General features: G+C 35.9%; 2 pseudogenes; both read left to right on the plus strand.

Annotated features, from left to right (window-relative positions):
• Nucleotides 1–2,182: 2,182 nt before the first annotated feature.
• Nucleotides 2,183–5,155, plus strand: LOC126793846 (loganic acid O-methyltransferase-like; annotated as a pseudogene).
• Nucleotides 5,156–6,207: 1,052 nt separating this feature from the next.
• Nucleotides 6,208–7,536, plus strand: LOC126796031 (loganic acid O-methyltransferase-like; annotated as a pseudogene).
• The last annotated feature ends 6,248 nt before the right edge of the window (nucleotides 7,537–13,784 follow it).

Raw genomic sequence — 13,784 nt, forward strand, 5'->3', positions numbered from 1 at the left:
TGATACAATGATACTCAGCCATGTTGACATTAAACTTAATGGTTTTTTTTTAACTTTAAAAAACACATCCCAGCCATAGTACTATGAGCATGTAAGCCGTCATTATTTATAATATATTTAATAAATAAATAAAAAGCAAAGTCGATAAATCTCCTAATATCATATATTTCCAGTATATTTTGTCTTTTGGCTGATACAATTTTGATAGGCGATTTTAGACAACTGGCTCATAATTAATAAAATGCGTATATTAAAGATTTCTCTCTAGTGCTGACATTAAAAGATATATTTTTGAAAAATATGAAATGGTTGCGATGCAGGTGGTTGAAACACGTGATATAACAACTATGCATCCGCTCGTGACCATTTAGAAAAGCTCTATAAAATGGTCCCTAAGAGCATCCGCACCCATAAATTGCATTTGCTCAAGCAAATGGTAGGGCCAGAAGCAAATTTTGCTTCAAGCAAATCGATTTCATATTTTGCTCAAGCAAATCGATTTTTTCACACACCCATTTACAATTTGTTTGAGCAATTCAATTTTGTCTTGTTGTGTAATAATTAATTTTTTTTATCAGATATATTTACAACCAATAATAATGTGCCACGTGTCATTATCGACTCGATATTATTCAAAATTTCCGATAAGATTTTCGACTAATAGATAATTGACACGTGTCACTACCACGTGTCATTGTCGCTAAAATAATTGGAGCAGATTTCCGATAAGATTTTCGACTAGTAGAGAATTGACACGTGTCACTCCTTAGCTTATAAGATGAGGAGAATACCCGTTTGGTAAAAGCATAAAGAACTTACTTATCTTAAAACGGAGAAAAATCAACTTAGATGTAAAAAAAATAAAGTATACTGGGGTTAGTAAAATTTTTACTAAAGTTTACTAGAGGTAGTAAACTTCTACTGGGGGTATTAAACTTGAAAAAGAGTATTTCTAAAGGCCATAACACACCTTAAAACGGAGAAAAATCAACTTAGATGCAAAAAATAAAGTTTACTGGGGTTAGTAAAATTTTTACTAAAGTTTACTAGAGGTAGTAAACTTCTACTGGGGGTATTAAACTTGAAAAAGAGTATTTCTAAAGGCCATAACACACCTTAAAACGGAGAAAAATCAACTTAGATGCAAAAAATAAAGTTTACTGGGGTTAGTAAAATTTTTACTAAAGTTTACTAGAGGTAGTAAACTTCTACTGGGGGTATTAAACTTGAAAAAGAGTATTTCTAAAGGCCATAACACACCTTAAAACGGAGAAAAATCAACTTAGATGCAAAAAATAAAGTTTACTGGGGTTAGTAAAATTTTTACTAAAGTTTACTAGAGGTAGTAAACTTCTACTGGGGGTATTAAACTTGAAAAAGAGTATTTCTAAAGGCCATAACACACCTTAAAACGGAGAAAAATCAACTTAGATGCAAAAAATAAAGTTTACTGGGGTTAGTAAAATTTTTACTAAAGTTTACTAGAGGTAGTAAACTTCTACTGGGGGTATTAAACTTGAAAAAGAGTATTTCTAAAGGCCATAACACACCTTAAAACGGAGAAAAATCAACTTAGATGCAAAAAATAAAGTTTACTGGGGTTAGTAAAATTTTTACTAAAGTTTACTAGAGGTAGTAAACTTCTACTGGGGGTATTAAACTTGAAAAAGAGTATTTCTAAAGGCCATAACACACCTTAAAACGGAGAAAAATCAACTTAGATGCAAAAAATAAAGTTTACTGGGGTTAGTAAAATTTTTACTAAAGTTTACTAGAGGTAGTAAACTTCTACTGGGGGTATTGGCCAATCTGCTTGACACGTGGCAGCCATTCATTGGCTCGATTTTTTTTTGGCGCGTGCGTTGCACGCGCCTAACATAAAAAAAATTCGCCCGCGCCTGACGTCACCCACGGGCGGTGGGCTCCGCCAGGCGATCGAGCAAACGCCGGAGCAAAATTTGCTCGAGCGATCGGACGAGCACCGCGGCTGGGTTGACTGGGCGAGCAGCTCGCCTCCTCCTGCTCGCCGGTGCGAGCCTCCCCTTCTCCTGCTCGAGCTCCTCCGGCTGGTCCCTCCTCCTGCTCGAGCACGCCGGCAAAATTGCTCGCCGCTGCGGATGCTCTAAGGTTACATAAGTGTTACCCTTCCGCTCGTTGCACATCTGCAGTTTGGGTTCCAGAGATGACGAGCTCTGCACAAACAATGATCGGTGGGGATGGAAAATACAGCTACTCTGTGCACTCTGGTGTTCATGTACGTACGACCATTTTGCTGTCAATATTTTTTAACCCACACACAAGCCTATACACACAAAGGTTGATATATTTGTCTCTCTGATTGTTAATGACATGTAGTTATATTGTGTAGAAAGAAGCAGCTGATCGGTCGAAGAGAATGCTGATGGCAGCCATAGTCGAAACCTTGATGTCGAAACTGAGCCTCCTGCTAGAAGCTCGTTCCGGATTGCTGATTTGGGTTGGTCTGTGGGTCCGAATACATTCTTTGCGATCAACAACATCATTGAAGCTCTAGCACAAAAATGCCAGCTCGTTAAAGAACACTCTCATCTCCCAGCAGAAGTTCAAGTTTACTTTAGTGATTTGGTGTCCAATGATTTCAATCAAATTTTTGCCAGTCTCCCTGAGGACAGGCAATACTTCGCGGCTGGAGTTCGGGGATCTTTTCATGGAAGACTGTTTCCTAAAGCCTCCTTAGATATTGTTTACTCTTAGTATGCTCTCCAATGGCTTTCTAAGGTACCAGAGGAAATACTCGACTCCAACTCATCAGCATTTAACAAGGGGAGGATTATGTATGGAAATTCAACTATTGAAGTTGGCCAGGCATTTTCGGATCAGTATGCTAGGACATGCAGTTTTTCTTTGATGCTCGAGCACAAGAGCTTGTTCCCGGAGGGTTATTGTTGTTGTTGATTCCAGGCCGTCAGTGGCGGAACCTGAAAAATAATTACGGAGGGACCAATTTTTTTGCCAGAGGGGCAATTTATACTAAACATATCACTAATTGTGTAATTAAAACATAATTAAGGGGATAATTAATTTTCGCCTGAGGGGCCGTGGCCCTCTCTGGCCTCCTAAGAGATCCGCCACTGCAGGCCATCTGGATGGAACTCTTCCCACACAAAATTCCATTACTCCTCTTGTTGAACCCATAGAGTCTGGTCTATTAGATATGGTTAATGAGGTATAACATCATGACTTCATGGGTATATATATAGGGTGGTGTTATTGACCAGGATCCTTGCAAATCGACTATCGTCCCGACGAGCACTATGAGGTAGGATTTGCAAGCCATGGAGAGTAATCAGGTCGGGTTCTTGTCCGGGACGGGGGAGAAAGAAAAGACGCTTTGAGTTTTTTACGTTTGTACAAGCTGCTGCTCGACAACAACGAGAGCTTGAAGCTAATTGCCCAGAGCAGATATGGTGATAAGGGTGCCCATAGCAATTTTGGGTGCCCAAGTCAATTTTTTCTTATTTTCGTTTCTTCAAATCTTCAGTTTCAATTTATGTGATTTTGTGATTTCTATTCACTATGTTAATAAAGGGTAGTGTGACTATCAGTTTTTGTGGGATTTGTGAAAGGTACGACTATGTTAATGAAGCTATTTTAGTTACAATGTCGCCCACAATAGCAGTCAAAGTGACTGTCATAATGAGAGTCACACCACTTATCACACTAGCCATGACACTACTTATTACATAACAATGTTTGTGTGATAGGTAGTGTGACATGCAGCTAACTAGTGTGGCTGAGAGTGTGAAATCACATTAATGTTGATATTTAGATCGTATATATGAGTTGATTTGAGAAGTACAAGATCACATAGCAGTAAACAAAATATTTGTTATTTTTAGTCATTCTTCTTCTTATTCTTCTTCTTTTTTTTTTGCTTCTTTATCTTGTCACAACATAATCACATAAAACAATGTGACATCGGGTGTGACAGGTAGTGTGACAGTGGGTGTGACGGTGGGTGAACAACATGTGTACATGATATGCTGAGAGGAAATGTCTAAATATGTAAAATTATGTTAAAATTCAAAAGAAACTGGTATGAGTATGCCCAAAATTAAGAGAATAACTAGAATGAGGGATTATTGAGATCCGGTTTCGCCAGAATAACTTGAAGCACCACCATAGACGGTGGCCCCTTGTGAGGGTTCATGCACCTTCTACGGTGGTCAGTTCGGAGTGGGTATGGTATCAAATGAAAGAGGGAATAAAGATCTTTCCAATGATACCAACCATGCTCAAATCCATTGTCGGACGGGAAAGTTATGGCCGAAATTAGAAAGTTATGAAAAAAGATGATGAAGTTTTTACAAGGTCACTAAATATAAGTACTAATCACATCGGCTGGTGTCGATTAATCCCAATATGTTTCATTCATATAGTCACTTCATAATGCGATAGTTTTATTTTAAACGTAGTATAAAAGTTATGATACATTAGTGGACACTTCGGCGATCGACAATTCTGGTTCTAAATACGGTCGATCAACACCAGCAGATGTGATCGGTATATATATTTAGGGACCCCGTAAAAATTTCGTCCATTTTGGACAAGTTTGACCGTCCGTACCTATGGTTAACAAAAAAAAATGCATTTTGACATATTAAAACCTCATTAACTGGGGCTTTGTCAAATGAGTTTTCTCGGTGCGACCGCGCACGATCGGTGAAAAAAATTAGATGATTTCATATATGCAAACATCTTTCGACGTTCGCATCCTGGTAATGGATCTTCCCTTAGGGCATATTAGTGGTGGTTTTTGGTTTATTAGAAATTCTGACGGTCAGACGAGGTCCGAATTAGATGAAGTTGTAACAATGTCCCTAAATATTAGTAACAATAACATCAGCTGGTGTGTCGATTAATCCCGAGAAGTTTACTTCATATAGTTGCTTTATAATGCTACAATTTTATTTTAAACCTAGTATAAAGTTATAGTATAAAGAAATATAAAATTGTAAATCTAGTATTATTAACATATATAATATTTTATGTATAATTATTACAAAAAAAAGCCATAATTGATATATGTATAATATATTATATGCATGTATAATATTTTATTTCTTAACAGGCTTTTACAGGCCAGGCCTTGCAGGCTTTTGGCGGGCCAGACTGAGTTTCACCTCTAAACTAAGCTCGGCCCTCTACCCACGAAAGCATGTTTTCTCGAGGGCCGGGCTGGGTAAAAGCCCATCAGACTTGCGGGTCTTCTCATACTTTTCGAATCCGCGATCTTAATAATAAGGCCTACTGATGTGCTAGCATTTTCTTCAAATATGCGTCTTTTGATTTGGCTCATAATGCAAGTGATCGGTCTTTATATTTGTATAAACCAAGTGGGAGTTTGACATAAAAATCTGGATCAGCGTCGACTTAAAATAAGCTTTTTAATTAGAAAGTCACTAGGGTTACGTAATGTGAGAGAGAGAGAGAGAGAGAGAGAGAGAGAGAGAGAGAGAGAGAGAGAGAGGGATGTACAAGTACAACAGTACAAGCATGTGTATAGTTGACGTGATTCATTTTTACAAAGAAAAAGAGGATAATTACGTTGATGCGAATGAGCAGTTTGTTTATTTTGGATCTGCAGCTGTAAATCCTGTAATCCATGCATGTTGGTCTAGAACTCTAGATCGGTGAATTGGCGCGCATTTCATCTCTCGAGTTCAGAAGAAGACTAAATCAAATTATTGGGATTTCATTTCTTCCCAAATCCCAATAGTGCGCGCGCACAGCAATGACAGCATCACGCTGCAGCGTCGATCAGCTAAGAAATCGTACGCGTAATGTTTTATAGAAGAGAGTCTGTATTGTCAAGTGAGGAACGAGTCTTTGTGGAAACTTATTCACGGCACCTCAGACCATCTGGATATTGAATAATTAAACGGAGAAGTAGGGTTTGTAGCTACCCACCCCTAAATTACGTCAATGAGTAATCTAAGGTAGCGTCTTTGGACATGATTTAGTGTTCTATTATAATCAAGTTGAAGTAGTAGATCGAAATCTGGATCGTAGTCAACTTAACAAAGCTCTTAATGGTTTCTGGCTAACTGCTAGTTACACATTTGCATTTTAGGTGTTCCACAGTTGGGACTTGGGAGAGTTTGAGACTTTGGATGTTATCTTTCTTATTTTCAAAAGAACGACCACAGAGAGAGCTAGAGTAGTGAGATGGCCAGCTCTGCATATACAATGAACGGTGGGGATGGAAGATACAGCTACTCTGTTCAGTCTATTGATCAAGTATGTTCAAACATTACATTCTTCTTCCCGAATTTAATCGCCGGAAAACTTGCTATATATACCTTAGAAAGTTAAGGTAAATAACTTAGAAAGTTTTCCGGCATACAAGCCAGATTTCTGTACATAGAAGCTAGGGTTGATATTCCTCTTTTTTCAATTGTTATTAGTTATATGTACTTATATTTCTGCAGAGAGAGGCAGCTGATCATTCGAGGAAGATGCTGGTGGCAGCCATAGTTGAAAACCTTGACATTGAAACACCGTCTCCTATTACAAGCTCATTCCGGATTGCTGACTTAGGTTGTTCTGTTGGTCCGAATACATTTTTTGCGATCAACAACATCATTGAAGCTGTATCACAAAAATACCAGCAGGTTAAAGGCCACTGTCATCTCCCAGCAGAAATTCAAGTTTACTTCAGTGATTTGGTGTCCAATGATTTCAACCATCTCTTTGCCAGTCTCCCTCAGGATAGGCAATACTTCGCGGCTGGAGTTCCCGGATCTTTCCATGAAAGATTGTTTCCTAAAGCTTCCCTAGACTTTGTTTACTCTCAGTATGCTCTCCAATGGCTTTCTAAGGTACCAGAGGAGATACTTGACTCCAACTCACCAGCATTTAACAAGGGGAGGATCATGTATGGAAATTCAGCTAATGAAGTTGGCCAGGCATTTTCGGATCAGTATGCTAGGAACATGCAGTGTTTCTTTGATGCTCGAGCACAAGAGCTTGTTCCCGGAGGGTTATTGTTGCTGTTGATTCCAGGCCGTCCGGATGGAACTCTTCCTGCACAACATTCCTTTAATCCGCTTTTTGAACCCATGGAGTCTTGTCTATTAGATATGGTTAATGAGGTATAACAATATCACTATATAAGTATATATACATAACATCGCTCAGTAATAATCCGATAACATCATATGAAACATATAACGGTACGTATTATTTTTTGTGTGTAGGGTTTAATAAGTGGAGAGAAACTTGACTCTTTCAACTTGCCTATCTACTCGCCATCCATGGAAGAGCTAAGGAAGATAATAGAGATCAACGATGATACAGTTGCCTGAGAGGCCTACCCCTTTGCGTAGTGAGCAGGCTAGATCAGGATTTGAGAATATTCTCACCCAACACTTCGGCAGTGAAATTATAGAACCACTGTTTCATCGATACTCCAAGAATGTACAGGATCGTTCTCCCATTACTTCTCGTGATGGCATGGCTGTCGGACTGTTCGTTCTTCTCAAGCGCAATCCTTGATTGTTCTGCAATGAAACTGGAATATACTCATACTTATTATTGTGTTTGTAATTTCATTTTACATGCTTGTTTGTAACTTCATTTTACATGCTCTAGAGAGTTCTTGTATTCTTGTTACGTTGTTATTGTTTTTAAATTTGCAAGAAACCAAAATGATGAGGTTCTGCCGTTTTGGTATTCTGGTTCGGTTTTGTTAGGTTATGTTTGGCCTTGTTTCATGATAGAAGTTTCACGTATGATATACATGTACGTAGTATTAATCGGTGGGGAAAACTGTCAATTTAGTACTAATTTGGCCCACTCTTTGATCATTTTAATGACACATTTCAAAATATGCCCATTTCAACTCAAGATAACTAAACATTTGTCCAATTTGTACAAAAAAAATATTATTTTAAAACTATTTACCCTCACAAATTAAAACAATTATATAGAGAAAAATTTGATGAGAGATAACACTAGGCCGCAACCTCACCGGTCACCAGTAACCCGTAATAAATTTCGAGTCACCGGTGGTCGGAATTGGAAATCTAGTCAACGATAGCTGGAATTGCAAATCCAGTCACTGATATTACTAGCAATAAATTACTGCCTCTAACAATCCACAATAATAAATTATTGACCCCCAATAATCATGCTACTAACCCTAAGTAACCCACAAAAAAAATTGTTGACCCCTTAGTAAGCATCTTATTAATTTCAAAATATCATATAATTGATGTATAGTACTTAACTGCAAAAAAATGAATTACTAACTTTCAGTAACTCTAAACAATAAATTTTTTAACCATAGTAATCCATAATAATACATTATTGACACCTAGTAACACCCATAATATACTATAGACTGATAGTAACCCCACTTACTAACCTTTTGTAACCCACATACTAAATTACTGACCTACTGTAAGAGGGTGCTTTGAGGCGGTGCGACTAGGCCCAAAATCAATCAAGGAAATGATCCAAGAATGAATTTGTTGTGATTGACTTGATGATAACAACATCAAATTTGTATCAATTTCACAAGAATAAGACTTACAGATGATGTGGTGAAGGAGCTGGATGCTTGAGAGTTTGGTAGATAGAGGATTGCATGATTCAAGGTAAATTGGGTGAAAGCCAGATTCGAAGAGACGAAGCATGATCTCAATCTTAAAGTTTCTATGTTGTTGTGTGTTGTTTACTAGCGGCAAGGTTGCTATATTTTTGAGATTGATTTCCTCCATGCAACCAAATTGGTGAAAGGGCTATGGGTCTTTGTTTGAATTGATAGGTTGTAGAACAACGGTGCACAGTCTAGGACAATGGCTTCTTTCTGGATTCTTGCTGTTGTGATTCTGGGATTTGGGTTCCTTAAAATCTGGTAAGAGAACTTGTGAGCACTAAGGTATATGAGGGGTTGGGAATTGAAAAGAGATTATGAAAGATGTGGATGAGATTTTTTTTTCCATGAATTCAAGGATGCTTAGCATAATTGATCAAACACCAATCCCAGCAACAATCTGGCTAGAACGTGATATCTATTTTAGGAAGAAGATGATTCTATGGATATTTGGGTTGAGACTCACCTAATGGATTTTGGGCTTGGGATTTGGTTTAGTGGGTTTGGGCTCAATTTTGCTTGTTCCTCATTTCTCTACGAACCCATGTAGAGACTTAGATTTCGTAAAACATAAATTTTAGCTCCCAAGTCAAAAGTTATTCATGAACCTTGTTTAAACAATGGGCCTCATAGGCACCGTTACTTTCACACCATCACCCTTCGTGTAAGCCCTAAAACGTAGCTTGGGTCTATGCAAATTGTGTGTCTTGCTTAAGCTACGCTTGACTTGATATTAAGCTTGACATGAGTGCGTGACTTTAGGATCATTGACCTAAATATTTGCATAGTGAGCCTTGGTTTTGGGTTTGTGAAAAAACAGATATCAACACCTACATTGACCCCAAATAGTGACAACCATAAATAAATTATTGACTCGGCCCTCAATAAACAGGTTACTAGACCCCATTAATTTTTGGTTGAGACATTATTTCTTATATTTATGAGCAGAAGAAAGAAAGTGAATAGGGAGTTTTTATTCATACCTCTAAAAATGGTATTTAGATCTCCTTACTCAGTGGACCTTCATATTGCGTTTATATAGATACCTAAAATGATATTTAGACCTTCATAGTTTTCCTAAAATGCCCAATATCTAATTTGGTATATTAAATCAGACTATTATCAATTAATTAATTTCATACTCTATTTCAAATTCATTTATTATACACAACTCAGAAAATGTATAATAATTACACAAACTATATCCTCAAATTAATTCACTCTTCCACTCATTTTATAAATTCATGAAAAAATTAGTAGACTAACTTTTTCATTCACTAATATATATATATATATATATATATATAACTCACCAAGAATTAACATCAACGTATATGAAATATTTTAACCTCTGATGAACAAATTTTGTTATTTGACTCTTTAAAGTTTATGAGAAAATTTTTAGATAGTCATATAGTTTATACATTAAATTGTCTACATTCAATTTGATGTTAATCATCTACATTTAATTTTTGACTTATGATATTAACAAAAAAAGAAGGTAATCAATTAAATCATTTTATGCAATTTCATATCCCACTTTGGGAGTAATAAATATAAAATATAATTATCTACATTTGTAATTTAGAATAGATAAACTAAGAATTGTTTTTTGGTAATTTTATATGCATTGACTAAGTCAAAACTATATAGAAAAAAATAAAGGTCTAAGTACCATTTTAGGAGGTATAAATAGAAGCTTTCAAGTGAATATTAATTAATGATGAAAAAAAAGTCAACAAAAAACTATAAGCATTCCCGCCCGTAGCTACTATTTCTGAAAAAAGCAAAGCCACCAGGAAATGACCTCCCCTCCTTGTTTGTTGCACCCATCCTAATTAATATATCAAATACCCACCAACTTACCATCTTATCCAATTCTTCATTAGTTTTTCTTCTAAATAAGGAATAAAATATCATGGAAATTAGATATTTCGACCTTCTGAAAAATATATATTTTGAAAGAAATATCATAAAATATCGATTTTTATAAAAATTTTAATCAAGATAATTAAAATATTTTGAAATTATTAGCAAGCACTTATATATAATTGCGTACAAATGTAACACAAACCATCTTAGCGAGGATGGTTAGGATGATTGGTTGGGATGATTTAACACATCATGGGAGTGTAGGGTTTGATTCCCCCTACCAGCACCAATATTTTATCTCAATTTTCAACATTTGAGATGATATTAAAGCAATTTATCAGTAAAATATCTAGAATATTGTGATAATTTTGAGAAATATCAAGAATATCATATAATATTTATTTGACATGTGAGTAAATATTTTATAGTTAAAAAAACGAAAATATCACGATAATTATTAGGAATATTATCAATATTTTAGTCTTTGCTCCTAATGCTAAGTGTACTCAATTTTTTTTTCTTGGAAATAAGTGTACTCAATTACTTATTACACCTCCGTTGCTTAATATATCAAATACCCACCCAACTTAACCGTCTTATCTAATTGAAGATAACGGCTGCCGCTTCTCTCATCAAAGCTCGTATCTCTCTCATTAGTCACAGAATCATCGAACTCAGTTAACAAATCCACATGCACTCTCATTCTAATCACTCCATCACTATAACTTGTGTGCGCCGCACCCAAACAAGATTCTAATCATCATCCCTCGCTTTTCGATAAAGATTTCAGCTGTTAATTTCCCATTTTTAATCATAGTCGATGGTCGCTCCACTAAATTCGTGACAGTGATCTACATACAGATATGCTGGACCAACCTTGCTGGCCACGGGTCACCATATTCGGGCCAGACAAACAAAGCATTATCACAATGATGTCTTCTCTTAATTCATCTTAATATTCTCATGAAATAGCAACAGAGCAACTAGTGTAGCATTTCTCTGGCTCAGCCTCACACTACCTTCACTTCTATCATCCTCAATCTTTTATAAGTTTTAATAGAAACCATTAAACATGTATAAGTGACAGCAGATAATATGACTTAAATGCATACTATTTTTGTTAACTTTACACTTCTAGCATGAAGATTGAAATTTAAATCACCCTACATTATCGTCTTTACTTCTAGCATGAAGATTGAAATTTAAATATCTTCATTTAAATCACCCTACATTATCGTCTTTACTTCTAACATGAAGATTGAAATTTAAATCACCCTACATTATCCTCACACTACCTTCACTTCTATCGTCTTTACTACTCGTACCCTATATTAGACGGTCTATTAATCAATCTTACAATGAAATTTTGTGATGATACGTTTGATAACGTATGCTATTTGAGAACCTATATGTGTGGTAGGCTAAGAGAAATTTCTTCAAATACCTGACATATATCATATAATTCGAAGTTTAAGTTTATAACTTGTTCTTTTGTTTTTGTTGTGAAGAGCTCAAAAAGAGTCCAAAAAATCGGGCTCTTGGATAAATTAGCCTTCTTCAAAAAAACTTTAGATACGTTCTTAGTACTTAATACTACCGTTCATTTTTCATCTCTTTTATTTTTACCGTTCATTTTTTTTTAGGAATTCTAAACTCAACATATTTTAGCCTTGTAAGTTGAACTCTTTGACAGTTTGACCTACGCGATTATATATCCTTCTCATTGACACCTACTTGGGTTCCGTACTTTGCGTGGTTGTACTTGTACCGAAGAAGAAAAGTCTTTGTTCTTTTATCATTTGTTTTACTTTTGGGATACCATTTGTTAACAAATCCACATATCATGATCAAGCTCAGCCCTCCCGATATCAAACACGTCGTCTTCATCGAATCCAACCCAATTGTCCTCAAAATTCCTGTCTTCATCGCACTCCGTCGGCGAGACCTTAGCTGATACCAACTGTAACGACCCCAAAATTTCGAGCTTAAAAATTCAAAATTTCAAAGTCGTTAAACACAAAATAATCTCAATGAAATCGAAATCATTTAAAATGTCACAGTGGATCAATTCTGAGTTCTCAATACAACTCAGACAAACCAATTATTACAAACCAAATTTATAATCCTTACATAAAATGGAAATGTAATAATCCTCACAATCACTCACAATTCTCACAAATAAAACCACACCAATTCTCACATACAAATCCACGCTGAAAACCTCACCACAAGTAGGATTCGAACGACTTCGAGCCTCCGGAGTTGTCACTCAATCTCCACTAATCAACACCTGCGGAATTATCCCCTACACCATCGGATTGGTGCACCGGGATTGTAAACACAAACCCGGTAAGCTTATAGCTCGTATGAGTAAAATGAAAATATAATCGCATATCAATATATACGAAAAATCACAAATCATCAAATATAAATGCACTCATGAGTCAATGGACGACCCATCTGGTCGTCCCAAAGAAATATGAAATAAAACGCTCATGAGAAATTAAGTAACCATTCTGGTTACCCAAATGCATTTATATTACGGGTACCAAGAACGCTGGTACACATCTGTTACCCCTCTCGTAATACACCGCCGATATTGGATAGCCACCCGCTACCCAACATCCAAAACAATCTGAGTACCCATGAGCAGATAACCACCCGTTACCTCACATGCAGTACTAAGGCAGACATACTAGAGCTCTAACTGTATCGTAACTTTCGCCCGGCCAAAGGCTAGGTTTCGACTTGCCAAACACGTACAATAATCTCACATCATATTGTACCAAACATCAAGTCCGAAGACAATTCACATTTTAACAATCTCAATGTTAAAAATCACGTACAATAATCTCACATCATATTGTACAAATCAAAATCACAATAAAATCATAACAGTATATTATATAGCAAACTATATATATATACGTATTTATTTACCATTTATACGATATATATATATATATATAATCCATTATATCTTATACATGTCATAATTTATAAACACGTCCGAAGACAAACGTTTAACAATCTCAATATTAAACTCACATGCTTGTCATCGAATTGACTTAATCCATATGAATTCATAACAATATATAATATAGCAAATTATATATATATGTACTTATTACCATTTATACAATATATATAGAATCCATTATATTGTATACATGTCGTATTTCAATATTAAAAACTCTTGCAAATATCTTAGAATCACCGCAAAGGTAGATTCGTAAATATGTGAGATTTTACTCACCTTATTGACTCGGGCGTA

The sequence above is a fragment of the Argentina anserina genome, chromosome 5, assembly GCF_933775445.1.
Source record: "Argentina anserina chromosome 5, drPotAnse1.1, whole genome shotgun sequence".
NCBI classification, from domain to species: domain Eukaryota; kingdom Viridiplantae; phylum Streptophyta; class Magnoliopsida; order Rosales; family Rosaceae; genus Argentina; species Argentina anserina.